Genomic DNA, 15,502 nt, shown 5'->3' with positions numbered 1-15,502 from the left:
GATGAATCGATGTTGTCCTAATGCAGTAAAAGAGAGCAGGAGCGAGAGAGTAGGATTGTATCGGAATGAACAAGGGGGTTTTGCTTGCCTGGCACTTCTGAAGATAACATTGAGTCTTCATCAGTGTCAACGATCACATCATCGGTATCACGTCTATCGAGAGGGGACAAATACCGGTAACACAGAAGGAAACATAATCAATGCAATGCACAATATGATGCATGATCATGACATGGCAAAATGAATGTGTTTTGGGCTAATGCAACTAGCCACAGATTAAATGAAGTTGGTTTGTGTCAGGTCCCCGACTCGATGTCACATCGATCTAGCTGGTAACACCTTATATCACTCTGCGGCCTCACGCACGGTATCCCCACGGGTGTCGTCTTACCTTTTCCCGGGACCGTTTGCGCCTTTTGGCTCACGTATATGATAGTGTCGCTAGCATCCATATGATAAAGAGCCCGGGCTGACATGACTAGTCGTAAACCCAAAGTGGCACAGACTTACAGGGACAGGCATCCATGACCCAGCTTCGAACGTGTCGGTCATCAGCAAGTGGGTCCGGGCTGTAGCACTGGGCTAGCAGGACTCCGGTAAACCGGGCTGTAGCGGGCTAACAGGACTCCGGTACTCAAAGCGTGACATTTCCCCGAAGGGACAGACACAGGAACGAAGAAGGACACATGCCGGCCAGCCTAAGTGTTCCAGAGCAGTAGCAAGCTACCATGGCTCAGCGGTAACACTAGGAGACATTTCCCGGTAAGAGAGGCTACTAAAGATAAACAACTAGATGGTCAGATCCCACACATACCAAGCATTTCAATAACATACACAATATGCTCGATATGTGCAATACAACATGGCATCACAAAATGACTCTACGACTCAAGTAGTTTATTCAATAGGCTCCGAGGAGCGAGACATTACAAACATGGGTCTCATGACCCAACAATCAGAGCATACAAGTCAAAGCACAAGCGGAAGCTATCATGTCTGAGTACAGACATCTATAAATGAAAAAGGCTGAGAAGCCTGACTATCTATCAGATCCTGCCGAGGGCACAAGATCGTAGCTGAGGTATCAAGCTAAACGTCGAAGTCCAAGCGGAACTACTAGTGAGACTGAAGTCTCTCTGCAAAACATAAAATAGGCAAACGTGAGTACAAATGTACCCAGCAAGACTTACATCAGAACTAACTACATATGCATCATTTTCAACAAGGGGATGGTGGGGTTTAACTGCAGCAAGCCAGCTTTGACTCGGTGGCTATCCTAAACTACGACTGCAAGTAACTCTTTTGAGGTGGCGCACACGAGTCCACATATTCACCATATCAATACACCACTATGGATCCGCTCCCGTCTCCCTACGAGAATGCCATCCATAGCACTCACGCTTATCTTGCGTATTTTAGAGTATCCACTTTCACTTGTCTATGAACTGATATAAGCAACCCAGAGGTCCTTTTCTGTGGACACGGCTATTCGAATAGATTAGGTTAACCCTGCAGGGGTGTACTTCTTCACACACGCTCTCACCACTTACCGCCGTTTACACGACATGTACTCGGCAACCTTCAAGCGGAAGCCCAACGTGGGTGTCGGCCACGGCCTGCCTAAACACTCAAGTCTCTAGTCCAGGTTTATCGCCTATTCGGGTTCCATCCATGAGGAGATCCGGCCGGAGTTTCGCTCACAGCCCCAAACGATGTGTACAGGGTTCCGTGACACCAAACGGGTGCCCGGTTTACCCGGCCACGTGCCTACCGCATCACAGCCCACCCCTACGGTCAGCGCTGTCCACGGCCTCCAGCATACTACAAACACCAGAAACTACTTGCAACTCCTGGACAGAGGACAAGGGTGATTAAGAAGCCGAGAGGGTCCATTGGTTTCGGGCCCAATGCGTGGTAGTAGCTGAATCATGGATCACAAACACAGAACTCAGTTCCTGAGGACGGCTGCAATGAGACAACCCACCATATACTCCTACATGGCCTCTCACCGCTACCTTTACCAAATCGTGTTCACACACTTAGCTCACACACAGTAGGACATGTTCACACACCTCTGATTCATCCCCGATGAATCAGACCTGACTCAACTCTAAGCAGTAGCAGGCATGACAAACAAACATGAATGAGTAGGCACAACAGGGCTCAAACAACTCCTACTCATGCTAGTGGGTTTCATCTATTTACTGTGGCAATGACAGGTCATGCAGAGGATAAAGGGGTTCAGCTACCGCAGCATGTAACAGTTGAATCGGTGTTGTCCTAATGCAGTAAAAGAGAGGAGGAGCGAGAGAGTGGGATTGTATCGGAATGAACAAGGGGTTTTTGCTTGCCTGGCACTTCTGAAGATAACATTGAGTCTTCATCAGTGTCAACGATCACATCATCGGTATCACGTCTATCGAGAGGGGACAAATACCAGCAACACAGAAGGGAACACAATCAATGCAATGTACAATATGATGCATGATCATGACATGGCAAAATGAATGTGTTTTGAGCTAATGCAACTAGCAACAGATTAAATGAAATTGGTTTGAATACAAGATTCAAATTCAAACTCCATATGTGATTATTTAAATGCCATTTAATTGATTTGTGCTAAACAGCAGCTATAAGTTGTTCTAACATGCATGAAAATGGTACAGATGGATTCCTTGAATTTTTCTGATAATTTTTCATATATAATTTATTTAATTTGGAGTTACGGTTAATTTTCTATGATTTTTAGAAGTTTTAGGCATTTTCTGAAATTTCCTGAATTATATAAAAAAAATCCAGAAAATATTACTGCGTCATACTGACGTCACGATGACGTCAGCAGGTCAACGTGCCACAGCCCGGTCAACCCCTGACCGGTGGGTCCCGAGTGTCAGTGTCTAACTAACTAATCTAACTTAGTTAATACTAACCTAACTTGATTAGCCGGGCGGGGCCCGCATGTCAGTGAGAGAGAGGGGGGTCAAACCCGGGTCAACTCGCCGGAGTTGACCCGCGGCTCGTCGCCGGCGAGGCCAGGGACGGCGAAGAGCGCCGGGATTCGCCCTCCGATGACCAAAAGAGCGGCGGAGGGGCTCTACGGGATGCCCAGACTCGCGCGCATCTAACAGGGCGGACGGGAGAAGCTAAGGTGGCCGGAGGCGACGGCAATCCTGACGACGGCGGCGGCCGGAGTTCGGGTGAGGCGCGGGCGGTGGCTACGGTGCGCCACAGGAGCGATAGACTAGGGTTTTGGGATCCTGGCGTGGTGCTGAGCATGGTGGTGTGCTTGGACGTGACGCGCGTGAGCTCTAGCCACGGCGACCTCGTGGCCGGCGGCAATGGGCTCTCGGGCTCGGCGGAGACGATGGATACGGCACGAAATTGAACGAAAATACGGAGGGGAAACGAAGAGGAGCTCACGTCGAGTCCGCAGGGGTGGTCAGTGGGCTCGGGGAGGGGCTGGTGACGACGGGAGGTCGCCGGCGATCTCGGTGGCCCGAGGAGGAAGAAGGCATCGGGGACGGCGCTCCGAGGCTTCCGGCGTCACATGGGTTGGTGGAGACGAAGAAGAAGGCGCGGCGGTTCTTCTGGAGGCATCGGCGAGGCGAGGGGTGGCCGGTGGCCGCGGCGAACGGCGTCGGTGGCGACGGCTGCGCTCGGCACGAGAGGGAGAGAGGAACAGAGGAGGGGGAGAGCTCGGGAGAGAATGAGGGGCGGCCGGGGAGGCCGCGTGTCGACGTCCAGGGCGTCCAGAGCGTCGGGGGAGAGCGGTAAGCAGGAGCTGGCAAGGCGCGTGGCCAGCGCGCGGTGGGCACGCGCTCGTCCTCCTATCCAGGGAGGAAGACGACAGGGAGGCTGTGGTGGTGGGCTGGGCCGGCCACTTGGGCCGCCAGGTAAGCCCAGGTGAGATTCCTTCTCTCTCTCTGCTTTCTGTTTTATATCTCTGTTTTCTATTTTGTTCTGTTTTGTTTTGGTTTAGTAAAAATACTAAACCATTTTATAAAATCCTGAAAATAATTATGTGGCTAGAACTAAAATATACCAAACCACATAAAATGTTCCAGAATTATTAGACATATATTAATTATATATAAAATATAAATCCAATGCAATTGGTTATTGAATTAATTCAAATGGCCAAAACAAATATTTCTGTGACTCCAAAAATATTGGTTTGAATTTTACCTCTTACCAATATTTCTATAGAATAACAGGAACATTTTCTTGGATTCATTTGAGAAGAATTAAATGTTGGTTATTTTTAGAGGTTTTCTGAGGCTTTTGAAAATTCCTCAATTCAAATTTCAAAAATATAGACATGATGCACACATGAAGCTAGCCTAGAGCAATGCCAGAAGCTAGGGATGTGACAACTCACCCCCACTAAACAAGAATCTCGTCTCGAGATTCAAGCGTAGGGTAGGATGAAGGGGAAACGCAAACTAGTATAATCTTCACGATCCAGGTTGCACTTCAACTGAACGTTGATTTGTTCACCATCATTTTCTCGAAGTTTTGCTCTGAGAACTCCAACTAACATGACAACGAGAGGAAAGGAAAAACCCTAAAAGAATCGTTCTTCTCGGAGGTCGAACAACTCAGGATTAACTCACGGAATGAGACATAGCAACATCTCTCGAGCTGAGGGACGAAGCACACATCCATAAGAATGGAGTGAGGCAGATGACGAAGGTTCACTAGGTAGACAACAATTTCATACCTAAGAAGGTGGTAAACGATTGTCAACGTAGCGAGGAGTTGAGTTGCCATGATACCATAACGATACACCTTAGGGAAGGTGACTCGTAGAGATATCCCCTTAAGTGGCAAAAAGAATTACTTTTGATTCAGAGATCATTGAAACTCTTTAAACCAGCCTAAGGCAATTCTCGAGTGATCGTTTGGAGGGGGTCGGTAGAATGGCATACTCGGACTTGGATGATGTGGACTACCTTGTTGAAGACAACGTAATGGATGATTTTCCTTATCACCGGAAATGGAAGAGACCCATGGTAGAATGGCACATTGGCGGTGCAAGCTAGGAACAAAATGCAAATGCTGGGAATGATTCTGGTAACTGGGGAAGAACCCAACAATAGAGAGTGAATTCGCTGTTTGAATAGGTCATAGCATTGCCGAGGAAACTGAGAGCAAACCCAGCTAGTGCCAATGATAAGACGTAGCGCTTGTGCGTGCTCTCAAGAACTTGAGCATTTCCACAATCATCAAGGTTTTATCAACAACCGCGTCAAGGGTGCTGACAACACAACATACTACCATGATGAATAGCGATGGACGATGCAGATGCGAAGGAGGATAACACTTTCTCATATTTCACCTTAGCGAGGCCAAGCAAATAAAATCTGGATGATCGACCGAGAGACATTTAGCACTCCGCTTCTAATGTTCTCCTTGATGTACTAGTGTATCCCATTCATAGATATGGTTTGATATCTAAAACATCAAGTAAAAAGGTCGGACTTCGGGAACACAAAAATCCATAGGGGCAACTAGGGAGTAAATCCTACGAAATCCCTATGGGGAGGTGGCCAACTTCCTCAATCATGATACTATAATAATAGGTCTTCCGGCTGGGTGTGTTGGCCACGACATCCACCTTGCCGGTTATTGAGAGACCAATATTATAATTCTTGGAAAATGTTCCAACCATCACATCTGCCTGAGATTCAGATCTGGTTGGTGTCAGGATACCCCAGACTCATCAAGTCTAGAAAGAAAAATGAAAGTTTGCAACACAAATCGACGAGATAACGTTGCGGGATTCTCGGGAGATGAACTACGATAGCAAGCTCCAAAACATGAGCTGGTTCTGCTACTAACATGTGAACACGTTGTCCCAGACAAGCATGACCACATAGTAGTCTTATAATAAAACACTACCGAGTTCAGGAGGGGGGAACCATCAACGAGGGTATCGAAGTCTTGTGCATTACCATGGATTAACACTTAACTCCTTTTCTCGAACAAATCAGTCAGTGGCTTGGGGTGCTACGGAACACATATGGAATGGAGGTTGCAAGTCTTCAAACCACAGCATTCTTCGCACGTGTGCATGACTGATTTGGAATGATTCCAAAGAAAGCAACATTGACTTTCTCGAATCCACGGCGGCAACTTTCACCAAATGCACGTGTATAAGAGGAAGTCACTCCTTTCATAAAACAAATACTTCATGAGCTAGCATGAAGAAAATGCTTCAAAAGTTTCCAACACTAACTTGTTGTCCAACAAGACCATGGAGGAGATAAGGATGTTGTCAATGGGCTCAACAACAATTCATCTAGGTTTCCTTTTAAAAGGAATTCCATAGTTAAGTGAACACGTTGATAGCATTGGTCAGACCAAAGATGTAATGGTGTATGCTCGAGGGATCAACCACGAATAAGACAACATTACGAGCATCGTTGGTACTGATTTGACTTGACGATGGCCCACACTCAAATCAAAGGATTGATAAGACAATAGGTCCAACAACTGATCACAGGGACCAATCGATGAGGATATCATCTTTCTTCAACACACACTACACAAGAATATCCCTTTGGAACGAACTAAGTCAGGCAAGATTTTATCTTCCAACTCTCCAAGTTGTTGTCTAGCTTAACCAACTAGCTCAGGGATATCTAACACCGATCTTGGAGAGAGGGTGGTTCACAAGAACCCAACTTGATCACAAGCTCAACACAACGGTCAGGTGACAACCTGGTAATACTTCCGAGAAGATCTTCGGAAAATCACAAACCACCGGTATGTTACTAAGCTTGAGAACAATCTTGCTTTCCAGGGCAAGACGATATGATCAGTAGGGCAAGGATTTGAAATAATCCTAACTCATCGATCGAGGAGTGAACCAGGAGAATGGACTAGGTAGCACGATCAATCTTAGAATGATGATTCACTAACCAACATGCTAAGAATGAAATTATTATCCTTTAACTACCAAGCAACAAGGTTGCTAGGAGTATTGATTTCACACGCCATGATTCATTTGTCGGCATTCCGGTTACAATAACACAGGAACCGAGGAATGAACAATGATGGCAAGAAGTATCACTGTACCAAGAGTTCATAGGATGGTGTGCAATTCCTATAACAATCTCGATATAAAATATGTAATACTCCAAGGTAGAGCAGAACAAAAGCTGGATTAGCAATTTGATCTGCGGAGCACAACTTCTTTGACCCAATCTTGGATAGGGAAGAGGTACTGGAGTTTGTTTCTCCTAGTCATTCCGCGATAGAATGGCTTGACGGACCACAAGAGTAATAGGCATCGATAAACGAACGCACGCATACTCTTGACTATCAATTGATAGACGAAGGTCAGTAGACAACTAAAGAGGGACAACTCAAAGGAACATATAACTTTCTGAGTTGTGGATACATGGGTTGGTATGCCGAACAAAGTTCAACATAATTCTTCCGGATAACCCATGCAGAAAGGTTGAGCTGGCAGAGTCACAATATAGCATGGAGAACTCATAGAGGGCCTGTTGTGATCTTTTGATCCAACAAACTTCTGCCATAATGGTTCATGGTATTTGGAAGAACGATATACCACGGACCTCGAGGACTATCGCAAAGGTTACTAATATACTAAAAGAACTAGCAACACTATCAACATGATGTAAGTAGGGTGAATATCGGGTTTAAGAACCCAGGAATAGAATACCTAATAACTAAATGGCATCACGGGATGCTTTCAATAATGACGGCCAGAATCATCACACTGGAACATAAACCATGGCTAGACTACTAGATGATCCCCTGCGACACCTAGGGTCATAATAATAACTCCAACATAAAGGTTGAGGCAGTAGAGTACCTCAGCTCAACAATTTGTGTGATTAACCTGGCCAAACAGACATTGAAACCGGAGAAAAAGGATTTTGCAAATGCATCAGACTCTTTAGAAACCTGGGATGACTCGGACAGCATAACGGCTGTAAATGCTCAGAAAAGATTTGAGACATTCACAAAAATGGTGGCATAACCACTCAGAAGCACAATATCAAGGTTTCGAGATCAACAGTTAACATACAGAAGATAGTAGGAACTGAACTGAGGCTTGAATCAACAATCTTATAAGTCTACGGATTAGTAACACGTGATCCTGATAGAAAAAAGAGATAGCCTAGTTCTTAATCCCCGTAGGAAAGATAAGATGACTCAGATCAGAAGGGCATAAAGTATAAGGAGTAAAAAGAGCCTTACGTTCCATCCCACAATCAATTCCCTTATATAACTAAAGAATTCCTAGACTCAACTTCGACCAGTTTGGCTTGGTAATCCTATAGGCAGTCAAGCTCTGATACCAACGCTGTCAGGACCCCGACTCAATGCCACATCGATCTAGCATGTAACACCTCATATCACTTTGCGGCCTCACGCGCGGTATTCCCACGGGTGTCGCCTTACCTTTGCCCGGGACCGTTTGCGCCTTTTGGCACACGTATATGACAGTGTCGCTAGCATCCATATGATAAGGAGCCCGGGCTGACATGGCTAGTCGTAAACCCAAAGTGGCACAGACTTACAGGGACAGGCATCCATGACCCAGCATCGAACGTGTCGGTCATCAGCGAGTGAATCCAGGCTGTAGCACTGGGCTAGTAGGACTCCGGTGAACCGGGCTGTAGCGGGCTAACAGGACTCCGGTATTCATCGCATGACATTTCCCCGAAGGGACAGACACAGGAACGAAGAAGGACACATGCCGGCCAGCCTAAGTGTTCCGGAGCAGTAGCAAGCTACCATGGCTCGGTGGAAACACTAGGAGACATTTCCCCGTAAGAGAGGCTACTAAAGATAAACAACTAGATGGTCAGATCCCACACATACCAAGCATTTCAATAACATACACACAATATGCTTGATATGTGCAAATACAACATGGCATCACAACATGACTCTACGACTCAAGTAATTTATCAATAGGCTCCGAGGAGCGAGATATTACAAACATGGGTCTCATGACCCAACAATCAGAGCATACAAATCAAAGCACAAGCGGAAGCTATCATGTCTGAGTACAGACATCTATAAATGAAAAAGGCCGAGAAGCCTTACTATCTATCAGATCCTGCCGAGGGCACAAGATCGTAGCTGAGGTAACAAGCTAAACGTCGAAGTCCACGTGGAACTACTAGTGAGACTGAAGTCTCTCTGCAAAAACATAAAATAGGCAAACGTGAGTACAAATGTACCCAGCAAGACTTACATCAGAACTAACTACATATGCATCATTTTCAACAAAGGGATGGTGGGGTTTAACTGCAGCAAGCCAGCTTTGACTCGGTGGCTATCCTAAACTACGACTGCAAGCGACTCTTTTGAGGTGGCGCACACGAGTCCACATATTCACCATATCAATACACCACTATGGATCCGCTCTCGTTCCCCTACGAGAACGCCATCCATAGCACTCACGCTTATCTTGCGTATTTTAGAGTATCCACTTTCACTTGTCTATGAACTGATATAAGCAACCCAGAGGTCCTTTTCCGTGGACACGGCTATTCGAATAGATTAGGTTAACCCTGCAGGGGTGTACTTCTTCACACACGCTCTCACCACTTACCGCCGTTTACACGACATGTACTCGGCAACCTTCAAGCGGAAGCCCAACGTGGGTGTCGGCCACGGCCTGCCTAAACACTCAAGTCTCTAGTCCAGGTTTATCGCCTATTCGGGTTCCATCCATGAGGAGATCCGGCCGGAGTTTCACTCACAGCCCCAAACGATGTGTACAGGGTTCCGTGACACCAAACAGGTGCCCGGTTTACCCGGCCACGTGCCTACCGCATCACAGCCCACCCCTACGGTCAGCGCTGTCCACGGCCTCCAGCATACTACAAACACCAGAAACTACTTGCAACTCCTGGACAGAGGACAAGGGTGATTAAGAAGCCGAGAGGGTCCATTGGTTTCGGGCCCAATGCGTGGTAGTAGCTGAATCATGGATCACAAACACAGAACTCAGTTCCTGAGGACGGCTGCAATGAGACAACCCACCATGTACTCCTACATGGCCTCTCACCGCTACCTTTACAAAATCGTGTTCACACACTTAGCTCACACACAGTAGGACATGTTCACACACCTCTGATTCATCCCCGATGAATCAGACCTGACTCAACTCTAAGCAGTAGCAGGCATGACAAACAAACATGAATGAGTAGGCACAACAGGGCTCAAACAACTCCTACTCATGCTAGTGGGTTTCATCTATTTACTGTGGCAATGACAGGTCATGCAGAATAAAGGGGTTCAACTACCGCAGCATGTAACAGTTGAATCGGTGTTGTCCTAATGCAGTAAAAGAGAGCAGGAGCGAGAGAGTGGGATTGTATCGGAATGAACAAGGGGTTTTTGCTTGCCTGGCACTTCTGAAGATAACATTGAGTCTTCATCAGTGTCAACGATCACATCATCGGTATCACGTCTATCGAGAGGGGACAAATACCGGCAACACAGAAGGGAACACAATCAATGCAATGTACAATATGATGCATGATCATGACATGGCAAAATGAATGTGTTTTGAGCTAATGCAACTAGCAACAGATTAAATGAAATTGGTTTGAATACAAGATTCAAATTCAAACTCCATATGTGATTATTTAAATGCCATTTAATTGATTTGTGCTAAACAGCAGCTATAAGTTGTTCTAACATGCATGAAAATGGTACAGATGGATTCCTTGAATTTTTCTGATAATTTTTCATATATAATTTATTTAATTTGGAGTTACGGTTAATTTTCTATGATTTTTAGAAGTTTTAGGCATTTTCTGAAATTTCCTGAATTATATTAAAAAAATCCAGAAAATATTACTGCGTCATACTGACGTCACGATGACGTCAGCAGGTCAATGTGGCACAGCCCGGTCAACCCCTGACCGGTGGGTCCCGAGTGTCAGTGTCTAACTAACTAATCTAACTTAGTTAATACTAACCTAACTTGATTAGCCGGGCGGGGCCCGCATGTCAGTGAGAGAGAGGGGGGTCAAACCCGGGTCAACTCGCCAGAGTTGACCCACGGCTCGTCGCCGGCGAGGCCAGGGACGGCGGAGAGCGCCGGGATTCGCCCTCCGATGACCAAAAGAGCGGCGGAGGGGCTCTACGGGATGCCCAGACTCGCGCGCATCTAACAGGGCGGACGGGAGAAGCTAAGGTGGCCGGAGGCGACGGCAATCCTGACGACGGCGGCGGCCGGAGTTCGGGTGAGGCGCGGGCGGTGGCTACGGTGCGCCACAGGAGCGATAGACTAGGGTTTTGGGATCCTGGCGTGGTGCTGAGCATGGTGGTGTGCTTGGACGTGACGCGCGTGAGCTCTAGCCACGGCGACCTCGTGGCCGGCGGCAATGGGCTCTCGGGCTCGGCGGAGACGATGGATACGACACGAAATTGAACGAAAATACGGAGGGGAAACGAAGAGGAGCTCACGTCGAGTCCGCAGGGGTGGTCAGTGGGCTCGGGGAGGGGCTGGTGACGACGGGAGGTCGCCGGCGATCTCGGTGGCCCGAGGAGGAAGAAGGCGTCGGGGACGGCGCTCCGAGGCTTCCGGCGTCACATGGGTTGGTGGAGACGAAGAAGAAGGCGCGGCGGTTCTTCTGGAGGCATCGGCGAGGCGAGGGGTGGCCGGTGGCCGCGGCGAACGGCGTCGGTGGCGACGGCTGCGCTCGGCACGAGAGGGAGAGAGGAACAGAGGAGGGGGAGAGCTCGGGAGAGAGTGAGGGGCGGCCGGGGAGGCCGCGTGTTGACGTCCAGGGCGTCCAGAGCGTCGGGGGAGAGCGGTAAGCAGGAGCTGGCAAGGCGCGTGGCCAGCGCGCGGCGGGCACGCGCTCGTCCTCCTGTCCAGGGAGGAAGACGACAGGGAGGCTGTGGTGGTGGGCTGGGCCGGCCACTTGGGCCGCCAGGTAAGCCCAGGTGAGATTCCTTCTCTCTCTCTGCTTTCTGTTTTATATCTCTGTTTTCTATTTTGTTCTGTTTTGTTTTGGTTTAGTAAAAATACTAAACCATTTTATAAAATCCTGAAAATAATTATGTGGCTAGAACTAAAATATACCAAACCACATAAAATGTTCCAGAATTATTGGACATATATTAATTATATATACAATATAAATCCAATGCAATTGGTTATTGAATTAATTCAAATGGCCAAAACAAATATTTCTGTGACTCCAAAAATATTGGTTTGAATTTTACCTCTTACCAATATTTCTATAGAATAACAGGAACATTTTCTTGGATTCATTTGAGAAGAATTAAATGTTGGTTATTTTTAGAGGTTTTCTGAGGCTTTTGAAAATTCCTCAATTCAAATTTCAAAAATATAGACATGATGCACACATGAAGCTAGCCTAGAGCAATGCCAGAAGCTAGGGATGTGACACCTCCGGCGACCAAATCAGCGACTGAGGGGCTCTACACGTTGCTGGTGCTCTTCCGCATCCAACTGGACCGGAGTTAGTGGAAGGGGTGGCCGGAGTCAATCGCGGCATCGACCTCGGCGGCGGCTGGAGTTCGGGCAAGGTTGGGAATGGTGCTGTGGGGCACAGCGGGGCGAACGACTGGGTGCTACGGCCTCCTGGCGATGTGCTGAGCACGGTGACGCGCTCGGTTTCAAGCTTACGCGTCTGTGGTCACGATGGCGACATGGCCGGCGGAGCCAAGCTCTCGGCCGTGATGGCCAACGGGGTTAGGGGCGGCTCGAGCGACGTGGCTAGGGGGAGAAAGAAGAGGAGCTCACGGCGAGTTGGCCGGTGCAGATGGAGGGGCCGGGGAAGCGTCGCAGCAAGCGGCGCGGCGAGGCAGATCTCCGGCGACTAACGGCGAAGGCGGCGACGATGGCGACGAAGCGGGGCCCTCCGGCTTGTTTCCTTCGGGGTGGAGAGGTTCAGCGCGAGGAGGCGGAGCTCGGGCACTAGATGGCTGGGCGTGGGGATGCTGGTGGCCGCGGTGGTGACGGTTGGCGGCGACGACAGCGTTCGGTGGTGCCGCGGAAAGATGCAGAGGAGGGGGAGGAGGTCCAGCGAGAGAGGGGAGAGGTGTAGAGGGTCGAGGGGGTGGTGTGGAGCTGCGGGAGACGTCCAGGGAGAGGAGGAGGCAGCCAGGCAGGGTGGTGGCGTGGCGAGCTCGGCGGCGTCGCGGTGTCCCTCCTCTACCTACTGGCACAAGGAGGAAGGCGACAGGGAAGGAGGCGGTGGTGGGCTGGGCCACTGGAGTTGGGCCAGGTGGGCTGCGAGGTGAGCGCCAGATACTTCTGTCTCTATCTCTCTTTTCCTATTTTTCTTTTCTATTTCATTTCCTGTGTTCTGATTTAGTTTAGCAACTAAATCATTTAATAAATTCTGTAGGTCATTATATAGCTTGCTAAAATATACGCAAAGCCACTCATAAACTTCCAGAATTATTGGAGTCATATTTAATATATATTAAATATAAATCCAAAGCAAATAGTTATTGGATTAATTCAAATGGCCAAAATAAATATTTCTGTGACTCCAAAAATATTGGTTTGAATTTTACCTCTTACCAATATTTCTAAAGAATAACAGGAACATTTTCTTGGACTCATTTGAGAAGATTTAAATGTTGGTTATTTTTAGAGGTTTTCTGAGGCTTTTGAAAATTCCTCAATTCAAGTTTCATTTGAATTTAAACATGATGCACACACTCTAAAGCATGGACTAGCTGTGATGTGACACGCCGACTCGGAACCCACCCAGGTGGCCGTCTTCACCACCATCACGACCCCATCTTGGGCCCTACCGATATCAGAATGGCTGGAGAACGGGGTTCTCCCCATGGACGAGACGAGGCTCGGCAAGTTCAGCGCCGGGCATCCGCCTACACCATCATCAACAACGAGCTCGTCAAATGCAGCTCTACCGGCGTGTTCCAACGCTGCGTCGAGCAGGACCGCGACATCGACATCCTCCTCGACATTCACCAGGGCGAGTGCGGGCACGATGCCGCGTCTCGGTCCATCGTGGGCAAGGCGTTCCGCCACGGCTTCTACTGGCCAACGGCCCTTGAAGACGCCGAGTCGCTCGTCCTCCAGTGCGAAGGATGCCAGCGCTTCAACAAATGCAGCCACGAGCCGGCGTCAGCACTCTGCACCATACCGATCGCCTGGCCCTTCGCGGTCTGGGGACTCGACATGGTGGGACCCTTCAAAACCGCTCGAGGCAGCATGACGCATCTACTGGTGGCAGTGGACAAGTTCACCAAATCGATAGAGGCAAGACCAATCAAGAAACTGGACGGGCCAACAGCCATCCGGTTCATCAAGGACATAGTGGTGCGCTACGGCATGCCGAACAACATCATCACCGACAACGGCACCAACTTCGCCAAGGGCGCGCTTGAGCAATACTGCTCCGTCTTCGGCATCCGCCTCGACCTGGCCTCCGTGGCACATCCACAGTCCAACGGGCAGGTCGAGCGGGCCAACGGACTCATCATGTCCGGCATCAAGCCGCGACTCGTCGAGCCACTTATCCGCTCACCCGGTAGTTGGCTCGATGAGTTGCCCGCGGTTCTCTGGAGTCTGCGCACGACACCAAACCGGTCGATCGGGTTCACCCCGTTCTTCCTCGTTTACGGATCAGAAGCCATCATCCCGACCGATGTCGAGTTCAACTTGCCGCGCGTCGCGATGTACACTGAAGAAGAGGCAAGAGAAGCACGCGAAGACGGCATCAACCTGCTCGAAGAGGCGCGCCTTCTGGCACTTAGCCGCTTGGCTATCTACCAGCAAGGCTTGAGGCACTACCACAGCAAGAAGATCAGGCCCCTCGCATTCCGCGAAGGTGACCTCATCCTCCGACTCGTCCAAGAGCAGGCAGGCCAGCACAAGCTGTCCTCTGCATGGGAAGGCCCGTTCATCGTGAGCAGGGCGTTGCGCGACCGCAACGCCTACTACCTCATCGACGCACGCAAATCGAAGAAGCGCAAGAGGGACATCGTCGGCGAAGAAACGACCCGGCCGTGGAACACGGAACTCCTCCGTCCGTTTTACAGTTAGCCGAACGAGTGTATGTATCAACTCCTTTTGTAAGCATATGAAACTATGGGGTCCCCGAACAAGACTCGGGGGCTGCCTTTTGCCGACCAATTTATTGCGTCCATATTTCACACCACCTTACTACCGAACCCGGCCGTCGGCTTGCCAAGCTCGACCCGGGGGCTCGGGGGCTGGCCGGCTTGATCATCACCCCGCCGCTTCGCTTAGTGATTCCTGATAAGTTAGGATGCCGCGGCCCCACACTTTGCCCTAAAACCGCAGATCTAGCTCTGGCTGACGGCGGGCAAGCACAACGGGCTAAAGCTCCCCTACGATTCATACACTAAGTCAAAGCCGCCAGGTCGACCAACCCGGCCCGACGCTCATCAACTAAGTTAGCCGCACAACCGGCTGCTCGCCAACCAGCCAAGCCGGATTGCCGCCAGCCGGCCCAGTGGGTGTTTC

The sequence above is a fragment of the Triticum dicoccoides genome, chromosome 1B (assembly GCF_002162155.2).
Source record: "Triticum dicoccoides isolate Atlit2015 ecotype Zavitan chromosome 1B, WEW_v2.0, whole genome shotgun sequence".
NCBI lineage: Eukaryota > Viridiplantae > Streptophyta > Magnoliopsida > Poales > Poaceae > Triticum > Triticum dicoccoides.
The sequence above is the reverse complement of the archived record's forward strand: the minus strand, read 5'-3'. Positions refer to the sequence as shown.